This window comes from Astatotilapia calliptera, chromosome 15 (assembly GCF_964374335.1).
Source record: "Astatotilapia calliptera chromosome 15, fAstCal68.1, whole genome shotgun sequence".
Classification (NCBI taxonomy): Eukaryota; Metazoa; Chordata; class Actinopteri; order Cichliformes; family Cichlidae; genus Astatotilapia; species Astatotilapia calliptera.
Window position 1 is genome coordinate 23,680,391 of NC_137436.1, and position 18,065 is coordinate 23,698,455.

Here is an 18,065-nt window from a genome sequence, read left to right on the forward strand (position 1 = left end):
GCACTCTGCCTGTCTGGTACAATATGATGCAGAGCTCCCCTATACTGAGGAACACACTTCAATATAAAGCGTGTACCCTCACACACACACACAGTCTTCCAAATGCACACAAATTCATTCGAGTTTCACGCACTTTTGGGTTACAGCAGAAATGTACATTACGGTGTTCTCATTTTTGTTGCACTATTTTTTTTGCCTGAAAACAATCTAAAGGTGCCACATTAAAAAGAAATGGTGGCTGCAGATTGCCCTGTAGGTCAAAGCCATCTCAGCACTTAGTAACTATATCTGTGACGGGCTTGTTTTTTTTTAGCAAAACTGTGCAAAAGTTCAGTACAATGTAAGAACATCATGGAGGAGGCGGAGCAAGCACCATCAAATCATTTACTTTCTATATCAAGACACCATGGGGTGCAATGTCATAGACATTAGAAAGGAGAGGCATGGCACTTAGAGATGGCCTGCCCCCCCAACGAGCCAATCAAAAACCGATCCTTGAAACACATGAACCAGTCACGTTGTGGCATTCATGCATGCACACAAAAGAGATTCATGAGGGTTGTATGCATGCTAACCGTGTACTGCAGGAAACATGTGGCTTACTGTATCCATAACATGAACTGCATTTGTTCAGCACCCTGGTGGGAGGAGCCAGAGACCCCTGATCATGTGCAGAGCCTGGATTGAGCTGTTGGTGAGACTGTGAGAGAATGAGACCTGAATCAGCTGATGTTTTTGTACAATAACTGTACTATGTGTAATGAAGCCATAGAGACCCTTCAAGTACACAAGAGTGGGCTGAAAACTGACGAGTTTTACATGCCTGGCGTATGACTGAAAATCAATCAGTACCACAAAAAAGTGCTTTAAAATTGAAGTTGGGACCACCTTTGAAGCCAAATGTTTGAAGTCCAGGGTTCTACTCCAAGCTGAGGGATTTTTGATACAAGTAATGGAAAAGTCCTGCTGTAATGACACTTACTTCAACCTAGAGTGTATAAAGTAATTCCCAGCAATTAAAGAAAACGACAGAACAACCCGAAGACAAGGAATTCAATGTCAAAGGAGGGGCTTAACTTTTCGATCTATGTTTCAGTCCTTGCTACAGTCATGAGCTCTGAGTAGTGACTGAAAGAAAGATTAGAAAGTACAAGCAGCTGAAATTATTTTCCTCCACGGGGTGGCTGGACTCACACAGCGAGGAGCTACAGAAAGGAGCCAATTTACGTGTTTCAGGATGCCTCCTAGGTGGCTTCCATTGGAGAATTTCCAGACCCAACCAACTGGTAGGAGACTCCAGAACTGACCCCGAACACGCTGGAGAGATGATTTATCTCATCTGGCCTGGAAATGCCGCCCACATCACCCAGGAGGAGCTCAAAGATATTGCCAGGAAGATGGACGTGTGGACTAATTTGCTTAGTCTGCTGCCACTTTGACCCGACTGCAGATAAGCAGCTGAAAATGGATGAATGGACAGACGGACAGGAAATCACTCAACAACCCGAGGACCCACTTTCATACCTAAAAATGATTGTAAATCATTTGTCATCGCTCCCTAAAATTGCTCCAGTTTCAGGCTGGAGCAGAGAATCTGCTGCACACATCCAAACACTCACAGGCAAATGTTTGTGAGTCCAAACAAGCTTACACACACTCACACACACACGCGCAGATCAGGCAGCCAGGTGAGGTGTGTGTTTGTGCCAGAGCCAGACAGCAGCTCTGTGTTTTATTACAGCAGAGAACTTTAACAAACCCAACAAACAGAAACACCTGGTGTGTGATGTGATGCTGCAGTGCACAAACCAAACAGCACAAATGAACAGAGAGAGAGAGGTGCAGTGCTGCCTCGTGTTTGTCTTCATATCATTGCAGAATGTTTTTATTATTCTGGATGTAAACTGCTTTTATTGGTGACCTATAAAATATTATTTATGTGAGCCGTGCGAGTCTAGAGCCGATGGCAGCTGCTTGACCACTTAAGGTCTTGCCAAAATATCAGTGGAGCTGTTTGATGGATTGGCATGAAATTTCTGCAGAACGTCTTAATTAACTGTTCTATTTTTTTCACATTTTAAAGCCTGATTGAGCAGCCATACAGTTGTAGTCCACAGCAAGACAGTCCTCAGCAATTAAAAGCATATTAACCATGCATAGGCATAAAAAATAATGGCCAGTGTCTCTCAGAGTCAGTCCCAGAAGTTGTCTAACAACAATAATAATAAAGTACCATAAAGCCAGTGTTCACATTAGTTTCTTAACTCATTGTAACAATCTTTTTTATTTCTGTGTCTAAACCTGTGATAATCAGGAAATCCACCAAAACGAGTTCACTTGTGAGACCAGCCCTATTTTTAATTTCTTCAAACATCAGCGAGTGAAATCAAAAGAAAAGAAGTGACTGAAAAATAAAACCACGAGACGTGAACCAAGGTGTTGAAGGTGAAGAACTTGCAACTGACTCCACCGCCACACTTCAAACCTCCTAATGAGGATTTTGTAGCTTGTTAAAAGAGGCCGTCATGTCCCGGCATTGAGTTTCCAGTTCATCAAGGCACAGATGCCAAAACTTCTGCTTATCTAAAGGGCGTCCAGGCATTGGAATGGGCTATATTTGCAGTCCGTATTATTCCTGTGGCATCAGATAGTGCTATTTGTCCAAGCTGGTCTCTGTGGCTCATGGATGCATAAGCTATCCTTTACCATCTGTACCCTGATGCAACGGTTATCAGCAGGTAATGCGTTAGGACGCTAGCGTCAAAGAACATCTTGTGCATAAGCAGATTACATTATGTATAGCTATTTCACTCCATGCTATTTCTATTATTTTAAGATTTATTTTGAGGAATTTTGTCTTGATTTTGACACAGACAGTGGAGAGGAATAAAGGAAAGATAGCAAGAAGCCAAGTGGAGATCCACTGCTCTCGTTTGCATCGTAACCACCTGCTCATTCACCTGAACCATTGTATTTTCTGAAAGTTCATATTAACACAGTAAAGGTGTGTCTACAAAAGATGACCACATTTACTCAACCTCTGCACTCACAGCCTGGAGATAAATATTTTCGTGCTATTAGGACTGACAGCTGATACAAAGGACAGAGCGGATCCTCACGCTGTTACACTGGTGCACAAACAGTACTGCAGTACAGTTTGTGGTGTAAACAGACACTATTAAAAAAAAAAGCTGCAGCATTTAAGCCTGGTGTGAAGGCCTCAACTCCTCGTTCATCACCTCCCTCATTCCATTCTGGTTTCCATGGAGACTGGACTGATCGGGTGATTAGCCGCGTCAATTAACCTCTGACCAATCACAGAGAGAGGCTGAGAAGCAGCAGCTCATTGTGAACTGCAGGTTCAGTCACAGCAGAATCCAAAAGCTCGAACGGCGAAATACAACAAAACAAAAAACGATCTTCTCGAGTCGATCAAGAAGCGTTCGGTGCCGCGTGACAGGCAAATATCACAGCGTAAAATCACTCTGCTGCAAGGTGAGGTTGAGCTGTTGAGATATTTAAGTAAAAGTATGAGAGGCTAATCAGGAGAATTGTGTTTAAAAGAAGCAAAAATACTGTGAGAGTCATTTTCCGCTGCTGCTGTTCACAGTGGAGTCATTTTAATGACTTTTTACAGGACTGAAGCTCATTATTATTTTCATAATTTCCCAGCTACTTTTTTTCAGTAAAATCACTTTTATAATTCGCAAAATATGAACAAAAGCCTGTTACGCTTGCTCTTGGTAACTGCAGCTCGGAAATAAATGCAGTTTTCTGCCTCGGCGTAATTTTTTCCATAAATGTACGGATACATGAGCCCACTTCACACATGAGCTTGCCAAAGACCTGACTCTCCTGCAGGGTGTGCTGGCCATAATTAACCCTGCTGCACTCCATGTGCCCTCCTGTAAATGTGGGAATCTGAAGTGCCATGTTTCATATCCTCAGACCTGGACACAAACACCCTGCCGGCCTCCTCCTTCTTCCAGTTAGATGACCAGGTCTGAGGTGTCACGTCAGCACTTCAGAGGAGATAAAACTCCTCCTCAGCCCTTGGAACAGCTTCTGTCAAACATTATTCACTTCATAACTGTGAAGATTCACACACGGACACAGTTTTAAAAGCTGAATTTGACCTCAAATGATCCCATACAGCAGTGGTTGTCAATCACTGACATGCAGGTATGTGTCTGTTTCTGTTAGACAACTGAAAAACTGATAAAAGAGATACAGCAGAAGGTCGTAAAATGCCAAAAGGCTAAAGGCCAACATTAATTCATGGGTGTCAGTGAGTCATCAGATCACTATATTATAATCCTGCTTTCATCTCACAAAGAAACTCGCAGCACTCTTATGTAAGTCAGCATCTTAACATGCTATGAATTCTTAACAGGATGACTGTGAGCAACAAGTCGTGCTTCTCGATATCTGGATTTTTTTTTCCAGTAACATGAGTTCGATTTCTTTCAGGTTCGTGTTGAGGAGGAGGCTTGAAGGATGCAGAAAAAAAACTCCACAGGGTAATGTACTGAACGTGAAGGATTTGGCTCAATGGACATTCAGGATCTTCATTTTCAAATAACTTTATCTTGAGGTTTAGTCTTCTAAAGCTTACTTAGGGATATGGAAGAATTAAGGAAGGCTCTTACTTCCTGCTAAGGCTCAGCACAAAGTTTTGATCCCTGACAATAAACTTCCAACTTTACTGAAACAAAACTACTTCCAAACCCAGTCCAGCAGTGTCAGTCTGAATCATTACTCTATGCTGTGTTTTCCAGTAACAAAGTACACACTTTGAGTGTGCTTTTTTTTGTCTCTTAATAACAAGATAAGTGTGTGTGTAGAGAACATGTACAGTAACTTGTGCTTCTTACAATGAACACTCCAGAACATTAAACAGGAAGCAAAGCTAAACGTTCATTTTGATGCCCAAAAAAGTTGATTCTGTTCATCTGGAATGTTTTCAGCGGGAGAAACAAGTCGTCACTCATCCAAGGGACTTCTTCACCTACGTCCAGATGAACAGAATGAACTTTTTGGGATTTCCTTACCCGGATGATTGAGCATGCATCAAGTCAATTTTGATGAACACAAATTTGGATGTTAGGGCAAGAACTGCTCTCCAAAAGATGCAAGACGGGAGTTCTGTCTGCAGTAAGGTGGATTTGAAAGTCTGGCTCTATTCTGAAACTTCCAGTACTTACGTGTTCAGACAAGAAAACACGAAAAAGTGAGGAAGGCATGAGCAAGACCAAAAAATAAGACAGAGCAGTCATCAGTGACCATCGATATGACACTGATTAAGTCAAATGTAGCATGAAACGGAGGAGTTGAGGTGGGCTGCAAAGAGGCTTGCAGCGACAGAAGCAAATCTATGAAGGCTGAACCAGCTTAAATAATGTTCCCTATATGGATAAAATAATGACACTACATTACACTCTGCAATGTAGTGTAATTACTTTATCCAAAAAGTATCAAAGACTGGCACTGACCACAAGAGCCTGGAGAGCAATGATGCAAACTTGCTTGCATCTTAATTGCCTGAGTACGGTGACTGACTGACCAAACTTCTAAAAATAAAAATTGTTTATTGTAATTGTTTATATGTGGAAATGAATTTGTGACATCTACTGTTATTGTAGTTCAATAAAACTACACTATAGGTCGCAATGCACTGATGAGCTAAGTATCAAATTCAGTTTCATGCTGTTCTGTGTTTTTATTGCAGCACCTTTAAAGCACTGCAGCGATTTCTACTGAGAGAAATCATCCAGGAGCCTAACAGCAAAGTGGCAGCAGTTTGGAGGCGTTTCAGCTGTGCTACACCAACAGCTTCTCTTTGTATGTCTGCAATTTTTTGTGCTTAAACACAAACTGTGATTAAGTAAGTCAACAGGACTAAAGAGCTCCAATGACTGCAACCATTTTAGTCTTTGTTTGGTAGGATAGCGCAGACAAGACAGGGAAAGCTGGAAGAAAGACATTCAGTAAATGGTATCCAAGCAGACTTGGACCCAGGCATTCACATTAGCCTTACCTCATATGGTATGGGTCGCCTATTTAACCAACGGGTTAAATAGGCGACCCATACTGGTGCCACGTTCTTGGAAAATGGTTGTTGTACTTGTGGTAAAATAACATTGCCCTAAACGTCAGTGAAAGATTCCCAGTCTCTTCCACAGAGTGAGGAATTTGGCTTATTGATCAAACACAAGTATTGGATCGGGTATTTCCATAAAGTTAATTACAATGTAACTCAGTGTCAAATTATAGTGTTTCTTTGTTTGTTTGTTTGTTTTACTTAGGAGGAGCTGGACAAAGTTGGGGCAGTGGATCCTTGAAAAAAAGTTTCTGTTAACTGGCATAAAACTCAGGTGTAATAATATAGTATTCTTATAAATTAAAAAAGATAAAGAAGAAACAACTGTTTGGGCTGATGCCTTTCAACGAAACAAGCATGAGGAGGTTTTGGTGCTTCTGTTTATTGAGGCTGTGATGTCTACATGACTGGTATTTGACAACTGGCTTGTCTGACAAACGCTATGCAAATTATATAAAGACTAAAACTATTACAAACCTAAGTGAAACTAAACATTTGTTGGAACAGAAAGCACTCAAATGAAACAACCATCCACAAAAACTAAACAGAGGACAAAAGGTTTAAAGTAAATAAAAATTAAAAATGAATAAAAGTAAGGAAATCTTATCCAACCTTCAGCAGGTTTACTGGAGCAAAAACAACACTTTGCTTCTAAAAGCAAGAAACCGACGTGTTAGATACCAGCTCACAGCTCACGTCATTGTCATTTTTCATCATGTAGACACAGATTTGGCCGCTAACGACTCCTCCACCTCCCATCATTCACCTCTGTGGCAAAGAGCAGCGGGGCGGGGCTGAGTGACTGACAGGATGATGAGTGGATGCGGTCAATGTGTGAAGCTTTAATGATCTGTAACAAGCAGACAAAGCAGGTCGTGAGTGGCTACAGAGATCCACAATCATTACTCCTGCTTGAATTTGTGTGTGTGTGTGTGTGTGTGTGTGTGTGTGTGTGTGTGTGTGTGTGTGTGTGTGTGTGTGTGTGTGTGTGTGTGTGTGTGTGTGAAGGAACAGAAAACATCCAACCAAATCTGAGGTGACTCTCTGAATCATTTTTAAAGGAAGGAAGCCTAACAATTAAGATATTTGAGTTTTTCACCCAGACAGACTCCAGCTGTGAGATAAGATTACAGATGTTTCAGGGGTCAGAGGCCATAAAAGATGGAAAAAATATTACTAAGTTTTCCAGTAATCAACGCTCTGAGTCGGACTCCACAGAAACCAGCTGTCGGTCTGCTAACATGAATGATTTTACACACACACACACACACTCTTCATAGAGAACAGAATCTACCCACACTGAATCACTGAAAATGTGTGTGTCCTTATCCAGAGAGTGTGTGTGCGTCTGTGATTTTTACACTATGAGTCATTCGAGGCTCCACAATAGACTGTGATGAAGCCTTCTGCATCGTGTCTGTGTGTGAGTGTGTGTGTGTGACCTCCATTGATCAGAGTGAGGTAATCAGATTGATGGCAGTCTTGGCAGCAGCTTAGATTTAATAAACCGCAGGCAGACAGGCAGACAGACGGACAGACATGCAGGCGGGCAGTTCAGATGAGGTCGTGTCGGTCTGACTTGACAGTGTGACATCACAGAGAAAGACTGTCAGATGTTCAGATGTTACGTAAACCTGCAAATGTCGGTGTCATGCCAATGTCTCGTATGGTGCTCGTCTTCCTGAGCTGGAATTTTCTGAAAACCACAAACGATGTCAGTTATAATTCCAGCACAGACCCAGTGTGTTCTAATCACAGAGCATCACGTAATGTTTCCTCTGCCTTTGTTAGACACAAGGCGTCTTCTGGTGTTGGTGCACCAACTGGGAATATTGGCCATGGAGAGATACAACCGTTTTTGGATAGCTCGAAGTGTTAGGTTCACCAGCCAGGAGGCTTTAGTTTGTATTTATTCATGTTTGGTTTTTACCACTAGCTGATTCTTATATTCCCACTTTCTCTTGCTGGTTGTGTTTAGGGCAGTGTTTCTCAAAGTTGATATGCCAACTTAGAGATCCACCACATGAATGAAGGCTGCAAAGGTAAAATGGCGATGGCAGTGTTGTTATTTGAGCCACTGATAGAACAATAAAAGCAATTTGGTTGCTCCTTGTAACATATCTTTGGGGTTGATGGTGTTTTAGGCTGGCTAAAGTCATTTTTGTACTCGTTTACAGTTCATACACCATTACTGAAATGGCACTGCATGTGTATGTGTTAAGAATGCGTAGTCTTTCATGATGGCTATAAGACAAGAAGTGAAATTTGAAGAAAATAGCTCATTTTGTTATGTTTTGTGCTGCTATGTCCTACATTATGAAGGAAAAGCCATTTTGGCCCACTTAAAATGACATCGAGCGCTGCCCCTGGACCACCTCATGTGTTTCCTCATTTGTTGAGCTGTCTGCAGACATGACGACCGACATTCTGATATGTGATGTTCTTTATAACCAGGGAACCGTTTGCTATAACATTTGCCCTGTTGAGATTTAATTTCAGCTTCTCCTCCAGTCTTCATCAGCTCTGTGGGTGCAGAGTTTTTTGAACCCCAGAGATCCAAATGGTGCTGCCATCTATCACATTTTCACAAGGCAATGTGACTTCATGTCTGTCTCCGACAGCTGAATGCTGCACAGTCGCTACTAGAAAGTTACTGTCGGCTGCTCCTTACCAAAAGGAGTTGCCACAGTTGGTAGCTCTTAGGATGCTTTCACTGACCCCACCCCAATAGGAATTTAAGTCTCTGGGTGGAATTGTACCAGCGCCAAAGCCGAAAGATCATGGTTTGGGTTATAACACACCCTGTAATCCTTCACACTGAAAAACTGCAGGTTGACTGCACCATCTTACTACTACCATAACCAACAGCATACCAGCTGCTATACAACAGCATTATTTTACACCCCCAGAATGAGAACGGTCTGACTGCTGACCCACAGCGTTCACTGCGAGAATTCTGCAGTTTTAGTTTTAAATCAAATTTCAGCTCATTTAAGTTCTTTTTTGTTTTGTTTTTTAGTTCTGGTATTAGTTATAGTTTTTATTATATAATGGGTGGATTTAAGAACTGCTCAATGATATAGCGATGCAACAATCCCTGCTAATTATTACTAAGTGACAGACTAATTAAATACCAGGATTTCACTTGCAACAGCTACAACTACAATTACCTGCACAGCAGTTCACTTACTTAAATTAGTGGAAGTGAGGCCCATACACCAATAAGCTACAGCAGCGGTCCCCGACCTTTTTTGCGCCGCGGACCGGTTTATGCCCGACAATATTTTCACGGACCGGCCTTTAAGGTGTCGCGGATAAATACAACAAAATAAAACTAGTACCGGTACCGAAAAAAGAAGATTTATTCATAACACACGTGAAAAGACCCAGGGAAACCGAGTAAATGATAAAAACGATAACAAAATAACGCTGAAAACCAATAAAAACCCTGAAAACCATACATTTCACACCTGAGCCTCAACTCTCGTGGCCCGGTACCAAACGACTCACGGACCGGTACCGGTCCGAGGCCCGGGGGTTGGGGACCGCTGAGCTACAGCATCCACGCCCCTAAATTAAGCCTAAACACACATGAATGAATTCAGGTGTTTCAGCTGTTAAGAATGGGGAACTAGGAGGAGCTCCAAGCTGTTTTTGTCTATTTCTGCTTTAAAGTTGGACATTTAGATGTCAGGAAGACTGACAAACTGTTAGAGGAAGCCTCAAGTGGCCATTAGAGGAATTGCAGTTTTTGGTACTTCAACACAGGAAGTTTCCCCTTGGTTGTCATAACTACCAAAAATTAGTTTGTGACAGTATTATGCTTTGTTTCTTAAATGACTGGGCTCTTTCGTGTCTGGGTAACCAGTATAGCTTTGGTTTGTTAGGTGAAATGTTCCAAACTTTCTCATGTTGCAAACTATCGTTTAAAAGTTGTTGCAAACTATCGTTTAAAACTTCTTTTGGCTGCTCCCTTATTCACGAGGGGATCCCACAGCAGATGGACCCACATATTTGATTTGGCAGATTTTTACCGAAACAACCCTCCCAGGCATTTTTGTCTCCTCCAAGACTTGAACCCGAGATCTCTCATGTGTTAGATGAATGTGTAAACCACTACATTGTAAATTGTAGTTTGCGAAAATTCCTCCAACTTCCCCACCTTACTCCTGTAAATCTGCATTCAACCACTGATTTGCAAGTCAGTTGCGTAGTAGAAGCTTAGCCTGATGTTCAAAGTGACATCCTCATCCCGGCTGTAAAGAAACTGAGCTGAACTTTCCCGAATGCTGCAAATTGAAACACAACAGCTCGTTGAGCACGGAGAGCAGCAGCAGGAATTATTTTATCTGTGATGTGAAGAGACCCACAGGTGTGAATGGAGAATTTATCTGTGACCAGCAGTCTGCTATGACTGGTCAAGTGTAAGCTGAACCTGTGTTTAATATCCTCTGTCACACACAGGTGGTGCTGGGCTGCGGAGATGAGGCAGGTTTATTTTCCTCTGCAGTTATGAACGATCGCCGGGCTCTGGCCTGTCTCTGACTCAGACTCTGCAGAGAGCCGACAGAAAATAAAGGAGTTTTTCTTTCATTACTTCTCAACTGAGTTCACCTGGTGTCTTTGTTTACACAGCAAAACAGCCAGGAGAGAAATCTCCTACGGTTCATGCAGAGCCACAACACCCGGTCTGACAGGAAGATTATATTTCGTCAGGTCTCTTCTCATTCTTCATCGCAGCAGAGAAGAAGACCGTTTACGCAAAACCACATGCTGAGATCAACGACAAGCGTGATCCTAAACCTTTTCACAGAAAATTTCCCATCTGTCCGGGTTGGAGCACGAGTTTGACATCACTGAACTAAAGTCCACTTCATTCCCTCCGACAACAGCGATACGACAAACAACAGAGACGTGGTCAAAGATCAAAGCTCGCTCAGCCAAGAACACTGTGATCACCCAGTAATGATGACAAAAGGTGAAAATACAGACATCTATAAATGTCTAAATACAGACATAGACATACTGTCTTAGGATGAAAAAGTAAATAAAGTTTTGGGCCTTTCACCCTACACAACCTCAGGCTCTAAATTAGCAGGTAGGACAGCAACAAGTTTTAGAAAACTATCGACTTTCAGCATCTGCAACAACACTTAAAGCTTCAAACACAAATTCAAAAAAATTTGAATTCAAAGGCTACAAAATCATCTAAAAACGAAGACATTTTTCACAAAAATCTAATGACGCATAATTCATAAGTAGGTGGAGTTTCCCTGACATGAGACATAAACAGTTGTACCATCACAAACTGTCTTGAATAGTGTGCCGACTTGCTGTTGGTGGGTTTTATAACCTAAATCAACTTAAGGTCGGTTAGTGGAGAAAAACCACTTGATGCAGTGGACCTTCTACAGGAACGGATGCTAACGCAGCAAATGATTCACTTAAAAGTACAATATAGACTTTAACCAACACCTGAGCTAGAATATTTCATTACTTTGCAGAGCGCATTCACATGAAATTCATAAAATCTTTCGTCATGTATAGAAGCATCTGAGAGTCTCTCTTTTTTAATACACGTTTAGGGAATAAAGCCGCTGGAAACTGGACAAAAGTCCTCACGCCTGATCGAGACAACAGTCTCGACACTTTGCTATCCCTGAAAAACTATGAACTTCTGCTTTAAATGGAACCAAACAAACACAAGGAATAAAGTATATTTTATATATAAAGGATATCTATGCAAACACTCATCCTACGCTAAGACGGCCTGCCTTTGACCTCTAAAGTTCTCTTTTATATTCACTGGTGAACACCTCAGACAGTTTAAAGAAATCCTGCATTAAATCGGAACTCATTCATGGAAAAGCTTGAATGTTGTCCCTGATTTCTGACTATACTGTACGTCCAGACAGCGGCCCACCTCTCCAGTTTCAAGGGTCAAGTGTACCTGAAGCCAGGGTCTAAATCCATTTCCAGTGAGAATGATTTAACCCCCAAAATGATTCCCCAGTAGTTACAACACTGAGCAGTGCTTTTTAAGGCGCTGCTGCAGGAAAGATTTCTAGTTTCTTTAGCTTTTCACCCCCAACTATAAGATCTGTATAAGAATAAAGAAAACTACAGAAGAAGAACAAACAAACATAATCATAAATAAATAAATGAGATTCCATTTTGCTAGCGCATGGTTTTTGTAGAATATTATATTTATCTAATTGAGTAAAGGCTTTAATGTTTCTTTACTTTCTTCACTTCGCATCCTTTCCTCATCACTGACTTGCTCTCCTGTTCCTTTGTCACCTGCTCATTTCCTCATTGAATTCGCCTGTCACACCTTATTTGAGGGCAGCACTCACTTTTTTCACCTTCACACCATCGACGGTTCCAATTTAGCAGTCAGTGTACATCTTTCTCACATTTCTCATCGTGGCTGAAATTAACTTTAAGTCAGATAATAAACCTTTGTTCACTGGATAATAATCTAATAGCTTATTAATTAAGTGCATTCTGATCGGATGCTCATGACGGCAACAAAACCTTCTTATGAACTTCCTAATTAACAACCTGCCTTTGTACCCTGGACTGGGGGTATTTATTTGCACCCTCAGGGTTGGTTCCCTACAGAGGCCGGTGTTGAACCTCTAGTAAGAACTCTGCACGTTAATGTGACGGCACAGAAACGGACCCTTTAAAAAAGGAAAAATTGGGCTCAGGGGCTTTTACAGGTTTATTTTTTATTATTCATTCGTACATGTGGAAATGACATTTGTGAGGCACTTTTCTAGCCTTGCTCACCTCACAACTCTTTATCTTTTAAACATCTTTGGCCAATTTAGAATCACAAAGACCTCCAGAAGATTCAAAGTCCAGGACCTTCTTGTGTGCAAACCTCTGCTGCTGATATGCAAGACGAAAAAGAAGGAAGCTTGTAATATATATTGATTTTAATGAAACAATAAAGTTAATATTTTATATCATAATATTTATTTTTTCTATTTTTACCAAACAGCTGCACAAATATTATTGCTTGAGAACTTCTATGTGCATTTTGAGGACCTTAAGAAGAAACACATGGTTACTTTGGGGCCCAGTAATTGGTCCTTGGGGAAACATAAACGTGTACTGTACCTGTCGGGAATGCACTGATTGTGTTAGCGCCTTTAACAGCAATTTTATTCACCCAGTTTTTTTGGAAAACTTTCAGCTCCACACCGGTTCTTTGTTATTTGTAGTTTGTAGCAGATGATAATCAGGAAGCACAGGAGGTTTTATACCAATGAAAACTGGGTTTGCTGTCCAGATTTGATGTGTCAGCAGGCTATAATTTGCTTTATCTTCCTGTGGATTTGACCCTTGTGTGGAAATGCACTGAAGGAACCTTAATTCTGGGAAAGTTCCTGAAACTTTAGGTGAAGAAAAAAAGAGTTAATATCTGAGTAAAGACACGAGTCATAAATGTTAAAGATGCCCTGATTTTGCTTCAGAGCTTCCAATCCCCCCAAAATTTCCCCCTGCAGGGAAATCAGGTGGTTCTTATTCAAGAGTTTCAGTGATGTAATTTCCCACGGCTGTACTAACCCTTTTTTAAAATTAAGCAACTTTAATTTGCGCACTGGGTTCGACATAAATATGTACAATAAGCTCAGCGTAGGCGCCTGCACAGCTAGCAGACTGAAGATAAGCCAGGGCAGATTTTCCTATATAATCCACTGATGGTTGGGTTGGATGATGAAGTCTAAAAGTAATCCAGGTTTCATGTGAAGCTGTCGCATAATCTAAATTAGTCAATTTTAGCATGTATTTTATGTTATTGTATGACGTTTTTTGCATTCTTGCCTGCTGTTAAAAGTTAACAATGAAAATGCAGCATTAAGTTACTTTAAGTGTTAAAAATGTAACTACTTTTTTATTTTTACTGTAGAAGTCAATAATCTCTTAAGGATTTAAGCAATTTACCTTAATTTTATGGAGATTCTTCCCATGCAGGGAAAAGCAGATTGTTCAAACATGTCAAATTGAAAATAGAGATGTTAAAGGTTCCAAAAGGTCAACGCAGACTTCACTTCAGCTCTGCATAAATCATTACAGGAAAATTACTTGGTAACCCAGTAGGAATAAACAGCATTACATACAGTGGTCTCAGCCCAGATTATCATATCCTACAGAGGTATCCTATACACTCACCATACAGAACAATACAGGCTTCATGGCACCCAGTAGGAACATTACATAAATATTACAGGGATGTTACGGAGCCCCGGGTCTGCTCACTCACACCTCTAAGCAATAAAAGTGAAATCATAAACGAGCACGATAATGAGCATAAACATAATCAAAGAGGTGGCATAAGGTCACCACAGACTGAGCAGCTCAAACAGCTCACTGTGGCGCTGCGATGGGAATATCACAGGACAGGAATATTAAAGTCAGTACAACGCGTGACAAAAGGCACAGTGAGGCAAAGCGCCACGGCACCATAGAAACAACGCACAACATGACAAACATGTGCAAAATATCATGGGAACAACAGAAGCATGACTGACTCACTACAGGGAGATTACAGAGGTGCCACAGTCAGACAATGTTCCCGCGAAGGCGCGCGGAAAGCGGCACAGACACACTCCACAGCCTCGCGCTCTTACGGGAATAATAAGAGGACTGTCAACACAACTGAGCTGTGAAACAACGCGAGCGTGACACTATAGGAAAATTACAGCAGTGTGCTCAACGTAACCGGAGCCGCAGAAAGAGCGAGAATGAGAGAAACCTCAGAGAAGGAAAACATACTGAAATGGCGAAGATGGAGACTCCTCTATCTCTTCTTCCTCCTCTCCTCTTCCTCTCAGGTCTGAAAGTCTGCAGCCTTCTTCCCTCGCTCTCACTCTCTCTCTTTCTCTCTAAAGGTCTCTCTACCACTGTCTCTCTCTTTTGTCGCTGTGATATCTGGCCATGCCTTCACAGGAGGGGGAGGAGGGGGTGGAAGAGGAGGAGGGCGAGGAGGAGAAGGGGGGGCCAGACAGACAGAGAGGAGGGAGAAGAGGATGATGATGTTGATGAAGATGGTGGAGGGAGAATCAGACACTGCAGCAGAGAGCGAAGAAGAAGAAGACGGCGCCTTTACCTCTCTCTCTCCCTCTCTCTCTCTCTCTCTCACCTTCTTCCTGATCCTCTTTTCTTTATTTCTCGAGGACGCGCACGCAAGCCCAGCGACGCTCCCGATGGTGTGTGCACGCGCGCGTGCAGGCTCCAAGGATAGCGATGCATTCACCACCACCGCGCCACCTCCTCATCCCTCCTTCTCACTCGCTTTTTTTCTGAATTAATTTCAAGCCTGTAGACTCTGAGAGCGTGTGTGTGTGCTTGTGTGTTGTTTTTGCACCCTGCAGACACACACACACACAGACAAAAGTCTCTCCATAGGCGTTGAAATGTGTCAGTGTGTAATTCCCTTTGTTCAGCTCTGTGTGAACAAAGAGGTTAGACTCTCTTCATTAGTAGTAGCTGGAGTAGGCCACTACTCACACTGCAGTTTTATTTTGAGAGTAAAATGTTCATTAACACAACTTTTGGGGTGTCAGATTGTGAAAGTGTCCTTTTCTCCTTCTCCAGGTTTTATTTGGCACAGATGTGTTGCAGCTTTTCCAGAGGATTTGCGCTCAGACTGTCCAGTGGAACTGCTTCCCTGGTGCATCAAAGAGGCAAAAAGACAAGCATGCTTGACAAGTGTCATTTTAGAGGATGGCTGCTAAAATAAATGACCTATAACTCATCTAAAGTAGATGCTGTGGGGTGGAGGCTCTTTGTTTTGCCTCTACTTGCCTTGCAAGACTCTGTGGTTGTTGCCAGTGATGGGAATAATGGCGATACAAGTAACGGCGTTACTAACGGCCAGTGTTGGGAAGGTTACTTTTAAAATGTATTCCGTTACAAAATACAGAATACATGCCCCAAAATGTATTCTGTAACGTATTCCGTTACGTTACTCAATGAGAGTAACGTATTCTGAATACTTTGGATTACTTAATATATTATCGTGCTTTTTACAACAACGTGAATGTACTATTGCTGTGTGATTTATTACTATTACTGAAGGTCCGCGACTCCGAACTGTAGTAAAGGGACCTCTGACTAATACGGCGGGGTCCCTGTCGGCTCGTAGCCGAAAACTAGCTTTACTTTGTTGTGTGGGTCAATTTTTCTTGCGAGAGACAGAGAGAGGCGCTGAAAGACTGCTCCAACGGAACTTATTGTTTTCGGAGGAAAACACGAACACGGTGTACAGTCGAGTCTTAATAGCTTACTTACAACTGGGCTCGTCAGGCACTCTTCTTGGCTGCAGTGGTTATTATTATATTTACATGCTTCCAGCTCCCGTTTTTCCTCGATGACAACTCGTACCTTTCCACTCGCCTTTTTCTCCCTCCTCGCGCTCACAGACACATAACGTGTATGGCAGTGCATTCTCCCTGCAACACGGACTACACTGCCCATGATGCTACATTCTTTAGAGCTATGCTTGTAGCATTCTGCCTGTTAGCTTAGCACAACAACAACAACGAAAAGGCGCTCTCTCACCCAGGAAACACACAGTCGCATATTTTGTATTCTAAATACGTAACGGCGGTACATGTATTCCGTTACTCCCCAACACTGCTAACGGCATTACTTTTTTCAGTAACGAGTAATCTAACTAATTACTATTTCTATCGTTACAACGCCGTTACCGGTGCAGTCGCGTTACTATTTTTCAACAAACACACGGTTGAAGCTGTGTTCAGCTTACCTTATATCAGTTGCACGGCAGTAGCTGTAAGTAATCTGGGCGCTACAGCTTTAAGCAGCTGCGCGCGCTCCCGTGGAAGGCAATCACTTTCTGCCCGACGATCACTTTTTGGCACAACACCTGGAGCTAAGGGGCAAAACAATCGCATGAGTGCTGCTGTTTGACTGAGGAAGCATAAAGTAGTCGTGGTAAGCCAATCACATGACCACATCAAGATGACAAAGCAACAAGGTGATATATACCAGTTTTTTAAATTGTGTTGATAGGCCACGTAAAACCAGAGTCATGATAAACAATATATAAGCGGCATTTTTTCCTTAATAGTTTCTTCATGTTTAACGTCTAAGGACAGCGCTAGCAAGCACTCCATGCTTATGACCAAAAAACCCAAAACAAAACAAAAAAACAGCCTTTTGATCTTGGTGGAAAAATGCACCATGCCAACCAATCAAAAACTATATGGCAACATGACATTTGGTTGTTTAGGAAGAGGGGGAAGTTTTAGGAGTGACGGTGAGAGAGAGAGAGAGAGAGAAAGACAGCAGAAACACAGAGAGCGAGTTTTGAGATGTGAGAGATTTGTGACATTTAACGTGTTTGTAGTTTGTAGTTAATGTGTTGTCTTGTGTAGTTAGTGTGTAGTGTTGTGGATAGTTTTGTGTTGTGTGTCAGAACAATGAGGTGACTGCTGTCTCCAGGTAAAGAACAGGAGTGATACACCTGCTGCTGTCAGACCTGCAGGTATCAGGCTGTGATGTTCTCCTTTATAGTGGACAGAAATATTTGAAGTGGCACAAATAATTTGTGTGGCATCTTATTGACTGCAGAACAGCTGATTGTTATGTAAACAGTTTGAAATTATTATTCTAAAAAAGGGGTAAAAGGTAAATGGCTGCAAATAACTTTGTTGTTTGCAAAACTTCTGCATATGATTTTAAAACAATGACAATTTATATTTGCATTTAAAGTTATGAAATGTGATTCAATAAACATGTTTGTGGTTGTTACAGTACAAAATATAACTTTTTCTACTCTGATTTTGTTTGTTGTCTGATTTTAGATCAATTGTGTTAATACAGTATGTCAAAATGAAAACATAACTGTAAATTCAGACACGCAAGGTTGTGTTGAAAAGAATGATACCAAACAAGGCAAATTAAATAGTTTTTAAAGGTGAAATGT

At 41.7% G+C, this 18,065-nt stretch overlaps 1 protein-coding gene across 7 annotated transcripts in view; it reads right to left on the reverse strand.

Moving 5' to 3' along the window:
- The window catches only part of myt1la (myelin transcription factor 1-like, a), a 94,311-nt gene extending 78,543 nt beyond the window's left edge, over nt 1-15,768 (reverse strand). For 2 of the 7 annotated variants that reach the window (XM_026143556.2, XM_026143554.2), the window contains exon 1: nt 14,888-15,767. The gene's annotated coding sequence lies outside the window, so the exon portion shown is untranslated. Of the gene's footprint in view, nt 1-14,887 lie in introns of all 7 variants that reach the window. The other 5 variants (XM_026143553.2, XM_026143551.2, XM_026143552.2 and 2 more) reach the window with 5 other exon arrangements.
- Nucleotides 15,769-18,065: the final 2,297 nt, after the last annotated feature.